Raw genomic sequence first — 10,000 nt, 5'->3', positions numbered from 1 at the left:
AACCTTTCATTGACAACCTGGACAACATTATGGCAAAATTGACAGTACGAGTTTTGTAAACAGGAGCAGACGACTTCCGACTCCTGTTAGCCGGCTCCCATTTTCTAATGGGAGCCGGTGGCTGAGCGGACAGAACACTGGACGCGTGATCCTGTGGTCCGGAGTTCGATCCCGGGCGCCGGCGAGAAACGATGGGTAGAGTTTCTTTCACCTTGATGCCCCTGTTACCTAGCAGTAAATAGGTACCTGGGTGTTAGTCAGCTGTCACGGGCTGCTTCCTGGGGGGTGGAGGCCTGGTCGAAGACCGGGCCGCGGGGACACTAAAGCCCCGAAATCATCTCAAGATAACCTCAAGGCTTAGAGTGCTCCCTTCCTGTAACTCATGGTAAGTCATACGCGCTAGTTTTGCCTGGAACACGACCCACCAATCGCTTAACCAGGTACCCAGTTACTGCTGCGTGAACAGAGGCGCAAATGTTAAGGATTGGAGCCTAATCAACCCTCCCTGGGGCAGGACTCGAACCCAAACCAAATCACTGCAGGGGCGGTGGGCAAGTAGTTACCAGGATTGGGTTGCATTTATCCACAACAAGAATAAACAAATTAGAACGTCCAGTTGGAGCAAACTATATTTGCTATTAATTATAATTTAAATAATTAGAAGTTAGAAGTCTGGGTTTGTGATGGGGGGGAGAGGCAGGGGGGGGGAGGTGAAGGTGAAGGTTATGGACCTGGAGGAGGAACTTAGATGATGCTGGAGAGTGGAATTTCCGGAAGTATGGGGTCATTTAGGTGCTCTAGGGATAACGAAGGTGGCGAAGGTTTGTAGGTATACAATATATACACATAACGCAGGCGATGAATCACAATAACGTGGCTAAAGCATGATGACCAGACACACACTGGATGGTGAAGGGACGACGACGTTTCGGTCCGTCCTGGACCATTCTCAAGTCGATTGTGAATGGTCCAGGACGGACCGAAACGTCGTCGTCCCTTCACCTTCTAGGTGTGTGGTCTGGTCATTACGCATAACGCCCTAAGGATATACTACACAAATGCCAGTATTCTATCCATAACAATCGACGCGTTCAAAGGCACTTTTGTGGACAGACATGATAGAGGCTGATGCAAGTACAGGAAGATGAATGATTGTCGACCTTAAGGAACAATTAAAACAACACCAAGACTGCCCACAGGAGGCCATAGAACCCACTTTGTTATATAATAATGTAATAAATATATCTAATAAAGTTATCATAAATTAATAATGTTGACCAGACCACACACAAGAAGTTGAAGGGACGACGACGTTTCGGTCCGTCCTGGACCATTCTCAAGTCGATTGTGATAAATTAATAATTTATGAATAATCATAATATGAAATATACGTACATTAATGTAATGTCTGTGGCCTGTGTATGAGTAGTATGTACTGGGCACGCTAAGTTGTCAGCCCCCTTGAGAGACGTATAACAGAGGGTGGTAATAGCCCCTTGAGAGACGTATAACAGAGGGTGGTAATAGCCCCTTGAGAGACGTATAACAGAGGGTGGTAATAGCCCCTTGAGAGACGTATAACAGAGGGTGGTAATAGCCCCTTGAGAGACGTATAACAGAGGGTGGTAATAGCCCCTTGAGAGACGTATAACAGAGGGTGGTAATAGCCCCTTGAGAGACGTATAACAGAGGGTGGTAATAGCCCCTTGAGAGACGTATAACAGAGGGTGGTAATAGCCCCTTGAGAGACGTATAACAGAGGGTGGTAATAGCCCCTTGAGAGACGTATAACAGAGGGTGGTAATAGCCCCTTGAGAGACGTATAACAGAGGGTGGTAATAGCCCCTTGAGAGACGTATAACAGAGGGTGGTAATAGCCCCTTGAGAGACGTATAACAGAGGGTGGTAATAGCCCCTTGAGAGACGCTATAACAGAGGGTGGTAATAGCCCCTTGAGAGACGTATAACAGAGGGTGGTAATAGCCCCTTGAGAGACGTATAACAGAGGGTGGTAATAGCCCCTTGAGAGACGTATAACAGAGGGTGGTAATAGCCCCTTGAGAGACGTATAACAGAGGGTGGTGTCACCAGGTATCCCCATCTCTTCGTGTTAACAGAGGGTGGTAATAGTTTAAGCCACAACATCTCAATAAACACTGTTTTTTACCCCAAACAAACTTATTTGATTTGAAACTACGGAGACTGCAGGAGCTCCCCAAGCTGTAGTTAAGAAGGAACAAGGAAGACTTAACATATAAGACTAAGGAGAGTTGACAAAGAATCTCTGATCAAAGCAAGGAATGACAACAAAGGACACACACACACAGATCGCAACTACACAAATGAGTCACACAGATGTCAGAAATAACTTCTGTTAAATAAAATGGAACGAATTACAAAAAGTGGTGGAAATTTTTCTCAGTTACACATCTTTAAATCTAAACACACACAAAAATTTATAATGCGTAGCTTAATCCAGCAAGCACGTGTAGGTAAGGGCACGACGGGCTCTCAGAAAGTTCTTAAGAGATGCCATTTGGTGCTGACCTTCCACTGAGACTGTGACCTTTATCGTTACTGAAAAATTTAATCCCTTTGTGCCAGACTGAGGAGACTCTATAGTTATACTGCTTCAGACTAAACTTTGGTCCCCCATGTCCATGACCTCAGTGTGAACCTGACCTTGAGGTAACATGAGGTCCCCCCCCCCCCACCCCGTAGGTATGAAGCCTGACCCCTTGGAGGTACATGAGCTCAGTGTGAACCTGACCTTGGAGGTACATGAGCTCAGTGTGAACCTAACCTTGGAGGTACATGAGCTCAGTGTGAACCTGACCTTATGGGGGTACATGAGCTCAGTGTGAACCTGACCTTGGAGGTACATGAGCTCAGTGTGAACATGACCTTGGGGGTACATGAGCTCAGTGTAAAACCTGACCTTGGGGGTACATGAGCTCGAGTGTTACTGACCTTCACTTGACTCATAGTGACCATTGACTGATCAAACTCATTGTGACCCCTGGCCATGACACTAGTGTCTGTGTTATTGACCTTGGTGTGTCTGAACCTGGCCTTAGAGGGTGTGGGAACCTGACCTTAGAGGGTGTGTGAACCTGGCCTTAGAGGGTGTGTGAACCTGGCCTTAGAGGGTGTGTGAACCTGACCTTAGAAGATGTCTGAACCTGGCCTTAGAGGGGGTGTGAACCTGACCTTAAAGGGTGTCTGAACCTGGCCTTAAAGGGTGTCTGAACCTGACCTTAGAGGGGTGTGTGAACCTGACCTTAAAGGGTGTGTGAACATGGCCTTAGAGGGTGTGTGAACCTGGCCTTAGAGGGTGTGTGAACCTGACCTTAAAGGGTATCTGAATCTGGCCTTAGAGGGTGTGTGAATCTGACCTTAGAGGGTGTGAACCTGGACTTAGAATTTCTCTGGATATAATCAAAGTGTCTGTGAACCTGACCTTGGTAAACCTTGACCACATTCTGTAACCCATTCTTATATATACCTGCGTTAATATTATATACTTTACTGACATAAGTAGATGCGAGTTTTGTACAGCGTCTGGTACAGATGGGTGACTTATAATCCCACGTCTCAGACTTAATATTCATGTGATTTTATGTCTTAAGAAAAAACAAAGTACAATTACTGTCAAATGTAAGAATCATATCTGTGCTGACCTCCACACAAGCAGAACTAGCGGCACTACAACTAGCCACCAGTACATTAAAAAACACTGGAGTAGGAATAATATTTTGTGATTCAAAGTCTGTTCTTCAAGCAATCGCAAACTTCTCCTGGAAGATCGACAGCAAGAACCTCATACTACCAATTATAAATGACCTAATCACTGCACAGAGTAAAGGGTTTCGAATCTCCTTTGCATGAATACCATCATACATAAATTTAACCAATCATAATGAGACCGACATTGAAGTTAAATTAGTGTGTAACAAAGATGAAGTTGACTTAGATCTAGGTATCCCCATATCTTCTGTCAAAACTATATTGTTCCAAACATTCATGTCTGATAGGAGAGAAATTACTGACTCCCAACGACCTGAAAGCTCAAGTATAAAAAACTATTTGTTCAGATCTGAAACCTATGTTTATGGGCAGCACAAAACGTCCACCAGACTGTGCGACACTGTGGTTGCCAGGATCAGGTTGGGTTACCGTTACCTGTGGCAGGTGGCTTCAGGTGACGGATTTCCCAATCCTGAGCACTCCAGATGCAAACTCTGTGAGCAGGATCTGCGGCATGATCTTCCACACTACATCACCGAATGCCCAGTTATTAGACCTTTCAGACCCATTGGCATGAGGTACCTGGAGCTTTGCAATTACTTTATTCTCATGTTCTTGAGAATATCCTCATAATGCAGCCAAAGTTCGTCAGTGCAGGCTAGTGATCACATGCCTCTGTATGACTAACCATCCTGTGTGATAGGGATTTTAGCATCACGTATCTAGTTTCTGACACACTCTGTACTCCCCTGCATATAGTCTAGGGTAGCTGCACAAATGCAGATGTACCTAAATGTGTTAATAAAAACAAATAATAAAATAACTGGTAGTTAGTAAGGGTGATGCAGCAGCAGTTGCTACCCCCCGCGCCACTGGCCCCAGTAATATACCCGAGGCGTGATGAAGGTGCTGTGAGGGAGACAGGAAACACCTTACCACCAACAGAGGGACATCTCCCTCTCGAACCTTACCTGCCACGTCTAGTCCTGCCTACCATGATGTCCCCGGGCCACGTGTGCCATACCTGGCACAGGGCCAGCGGTCACGCCACATCTTAATAACCTCCTACAGGTAAGGCAGATATGTCGCCAGTTTCCTGAAATTCTATCCCTTCCCCTTGCTGTGGGTGGGACCCGGCAAAGGCGGCTCCCACCTCAAAACATTTTCAAGATCAATTTGTGTAATGGACGGAAGGTTGGTCTCATCAGCAGTGTTTCAATCAATGGCGGTAAACACGGAGAAGGTGAGGCTAAGTGACGGTGCCCGAGTTGAAATGTCATCTGCGGAGTGTTTAACTAGCAAAGTTTTCAGTGTGTGTGTGTGTGTGTGTGTGTGTGTGTGTGTGTGTGTGTGTGTGTGTGTGTGTGTACTTATACGTGTAGTGTTGCGTAACCAAACAATCCTCCTCAAGCACCACTATGGAAATACCTCCCACATCATACACCAGAAGGCAGGCCTCCGCTGCCTCCACTCCTCGTATATGGTGTATGTACACCCCTGGAGTGCCAGCCCCGCCAAGACTGCCCGAGGCATCAGAGTAACGCCTTAAGCATGAGACTGCCGATATTCCCGCGGTGAGCGGCGACTCCAAATAGCAATTGAGAGGCTGGAGGGATTAGCCGGGTCCCATCTCTGTAAAAGGCCTCGGATGCTGGTGTAAATGTCGCTGAGAGACTCTGACCTTTACCTGGGTTGCGATGCTGTCATCCCCCGCCTGAGTGTTCACTGACAGCGCTTACTGGATGCTGATTACGGCCAAGGGAAACTAGCTCTTGGTCCCGCCTCTTCACACTCAAATATATGGTGTAACTTTATTCGTAGTTTACCATGATTTTATCGTGTGTGGTTTTGAAGTTCAATATTTTTGTGTTTACTCTATTATCCAGTCTAATTTCCCCGTGTTTAGTGCTCGGGCACTTAATGTCGGGTGGAGTGTGTTTTATACACTCGCCAGTCACACACACACTTGAGTGACACAATTCATGAATATTTCCATATATCCTTGTGACTCATCTTGTGCTGTATAGTGGTAATGGCTTGGCGCTTTCTCCTTTATCTTTCCTTTTCTCGCTTTTCTCCTTTTTATCTTTCTTTTCATAGTTCCAATCCCCCCCTTTATCTCTTCCCATCTATGGCCTCTCAGTGTGTATCTTTTTAAATGAAACAATCTATCTCTGCCTTCTATGCTTCTCAGGACTATTCAATTAATTCACTGTTAACATTAAGAGGATTCATTACAAAAATAAACATACAACAGGAAAACGCCTTAAGTACCAAAACTCCCTCGCAAGTAATGCAACAATTGACAGCTGAAGTGAACAAAATCTGTTTGAAATATGTTCCTTTCCGAAAGATCAAAAAGCCGAGCAACTTAGAAAGGGAACGCAGACGACACTACAGAAGAGGGAAAACAATAAGGGAAGCAGACACGAATATCCCAACAAAGAAAACGTAATATAAACAGGCAGATCAAAGAAGCTGAAGCGATCTTACCAGACTGAATAAATGCCATTGGAACAAGGCTATACAATAAAGAGAAATCCAAAATATGAAGCCCGCACAGACATGATAAAAGTACCTAATCTATCGGGACCATCTTAATGCTCACACATTATATACATGACAAATACTGGAGGGCGCGGGTCCCAAATGTGCACAGTAAAATAACATACTGGAGCGAAAGATAAGGAAGGAACTGCATAATAGATCCGATGAAGGGTAAAGATGCCACAAGCATAATGAGAGAACACAGTATGACCATGAGACGTCCAGGAGTACCCAATATGCTCCCAACAAACATGAAAGGTACAAAAAAAGAAATGTCCAAGAAAAAATTAGACACGTTCCTGGAAGAAGTCCCGAACCACCTAGGTTGAAGTGGCTATGCGGGGCTGTGGGATGCTCCAAACAACAGCCTGGTGGACCAAGTTATCACAAGTCAAGCCTGGAGAGTACAAGAACTCCCGGAACCCAATCAGAGTATACACCATCTACCTCGTCTGCTTCGATAGGTATTCTGGAGTTTATTTATTACTCTGTTCTTATATCTTCTATACATCTTTTTCATTTTATTGTAGTTTCAGCTTTTTAAGCACATGGCTTAAGTCATATATTTGTAGTAACAACCTCCAGGCGAATTTCTGGAGCCTCTTACTCCTGTGCGACAAAAGGATATAGTCAGAGACTGTGAACTTTGACACATCAAATAGTCAATATCTTGACCTATTGACTATGATAAATATATCTAGATTAATCTTGACATAGAACTCTGGTAAGTTGGTCAAGCAGGATTTGCCTTTGCTTAATCCATGTTGATACTTGGATACAAAATGTATTTCTAAATTTTCTACGAGCGTTCTTTGAATCAGTCTCTAATATCTTACTGGGAAAACTTGTTAGCGATACCAGTCTCTAGCTCAGGGGCTCCTGTCTTTCCCCCTTCTTGTATATGGGAGCCATATTTGCCGCCACTTTCTAAACGTCAGGAAGTTCCACCCTTTCCAGTGAGAGGTTGAAGACCCCGTGTGTGTGTGTGTGTGTGTGTGTGTGTGTGTGTGTGTGTGTGTGTGTGTGTGTGTAATTACCTAAGTGTAGTTACACTGCAAACTCTGCCCATTTGTCTCTGCCTAGTCCGGGAATCGAACTCGGACCGCAGGACTACGAGTCCACTCAGCTACCAGACCCCCTGTGTGTGCGAGTAATACACAGCAGAGATGATGGAGAAAATACTTCAGGAGTCAGTAGCCAACGTAGGCTTGGGAAGGCGGGGTGAAGGAGCTAACAGTTCGATCCTGCCGGCACAATCAGGTCAACTCACACACACACACACACACACGCACGCACGCACGCACACACACACACACACGCACGCACGCACACACACACACACACACCACACACACACACACACACATAACAATCAAGTTACTACTTACCGCACCACGATAATTGCTTAAAAGAAAACGACAATTCGCCTTCATCTGGTATTAATTGTACTATAAATAATATACAAGGAGCCAAGAGCTATTAAATCTCGAAACGCACAAGTGTTCTTACGTAGCGTTAAAGAACAGATAATATCATCCCCCCCCCCCAGATAACAGTGACGACTATATAATTACACTGTCAGTCGTCGATAACAATTATACATAGCATGGAACAGAATTTGCTCCCTCCTTGGTAAATAAATAAATAAATAAATAAATATATATATATATATATATATATATATATATATATATATATATATATTATATATATATATATATATATAAAAGGGGCTGATACATTGTTAAAAAAAATGGGAATGATCAAACTACGCTGTTTCACTCAGGGAGCTGCTGGTAAGGTAGTAATCAGGAGACACTACTAAGTCATTACGACTATACAGAGTAGCACTTGGAAGGGACACGAGGATAAGGATTTAGGATAGGAGGGAGGAAAGGAAATGGTGCCCATCAACTTGGACGGTCGGGAATTGAACGGCGGCCTGCAGGAAGCCAGACCGCTGTTCTACCGTCCAGTCCAAGAGGTTGGGTTATTGGAAGACACAAGGCTATGGAGGCAAAGTATCGGGATGATTAAACACACGCGCGCGCGCGTGCGCACACACACACACACTCACACACTGAGATGTGCTCACCTATCTGTGTTTGCAGGATTGAGCGTCAGCTCTTGGTCCTCGCTTTTTGACATTTAGTAGTTTAATTTTTATTAAATATTTTCTTGACGAAACATACAATTCAGTTTAATGCAATGATTTTGCTCAAACCGGTTTACATGCGCTATATTCGTTCAAGATTGTGTACTTATAACTTATATAACGTGTACTTAAGTACGTGTAATTAAGTAAGTAAGTAAGTAAGTAAGTACTTACAACAAAGACCAAAGAGCCAAAGCTCAACCCCCGCAACCACAACTAGGTGAGTGCTTGTTTACCAATCCCCCATCCACTAATTTTAGACTTCCACTGAAGTTTTTTTCTGACGTCTGATGTTTCTATTCCCCATCTAACCCCCTCATATTTATGTTCATCACTTTGAACATTGTTTGCAGGCGATGAGTCACAATAACATGGCTGAAGAATGTTGACAAGACCGCACAATCGACTTGAGAATGGTCCAGGACGGACCGAAACGTCGTCGTCCCTTCACCTTTTAGTGTGTGGTCTGGTCAACATTGAACATTGTTTCTACTTTGTCCATGGAATTGAACATATTCTCAAGTCTTTCCCGTCCCTTCCCAGTGGGCGAAACATCCCTCAACTCACAAACTCTGAGCAATTTTCTAATTTAGAGGCTTTTTTAGACGTCAGTTCCTTGTCTGAGCTGCATACTCGTGACTGGGTCTAACGTAGGTTCTAAGTATTATTCGAAAGGTTCTTCTGTCCAAGCTCATGACAGCTACACTTGGTGAACAGCCACAGCTTCTTAACTTGAGCAATTGTTATTTTCTTTGTGATTATTAATGTAGTATGGAGTTAAGTACAGGTATGTCTCTTTAATTTATGGGAATTTATGTGTACTCAGTTACTTATGGGTGGGCTTACAGAGGTTGAATTTCAGTTTCTGGGTCCCGCCTCACAATCAACTATTGTAGAACCTTTTGGGTTAAATCGAATATATTTGTTAAACTGTATGAAGAATGGAGAGAGAGAGAGAGAGAGAGAGAGAGAGAGAGAGAGAGAGAGAGAGAGAGAGAGAGAGAGAGAGAGAGAGAGGAGAGAGAGAGAGAGAGAGAGAGAGAGGGGGGGGGTGAGGAGGGGAAGAGATGGAGGATCACAACCGGTCAACACCTGTAATGAATATGACACCACAGATAACATGTCCCGTTGCACGTGGCGGCGTCCACATCAACACCAACCATCCATCTATCCACTCATCCATCCATCCATCCATCCATCCATCCATCCATCCCGGTCATCAACTCCTCGAGTCCCAAGCCATTATAAATATACAACAGTTCTCATGTTTGTCCTCTTTGACCTTGTCGAACACCTTTTTTGGTGCCTTTAGAAATCATTAAAGAACATGGCGAGATACAGTCCTTATGAAATATCCAGAACAACCAGCAATTTTCAGTGAACTCTGCACGCAAGTATGGGTGGGGGAGGGCTAGGGAGGGATGGGGACAGGGAGGGGGGAAAGTGGATAGAGGGGTGGCTCAATTGGACGGGGAGGAGAAATGGGGTAAGAAGTGTTGCAAAACTAGCATTTTTTTTTTTTTGCCGGGAAACTGTGCCATATGGTAGAGG

The sequence above is a fragment of the Procambarus clarkii genome, chromosome 2 (assembly GCF_040958095.1).
Source record: "Procambarus clarkii isolate CNS0578487 chromosome 2, FALCON_Pclarkii_2.0, whole genome shotgun sequence".
Classification (NCBI taxonomy): Eukaryota; Metazoa; Arthropoda; class Malacostraca; order Decapoda; family Cambaridae; genus Procambarus; species Procambarus clarkii.
This window is presented reverse-complemented; position numbering follows the sequence as displayed.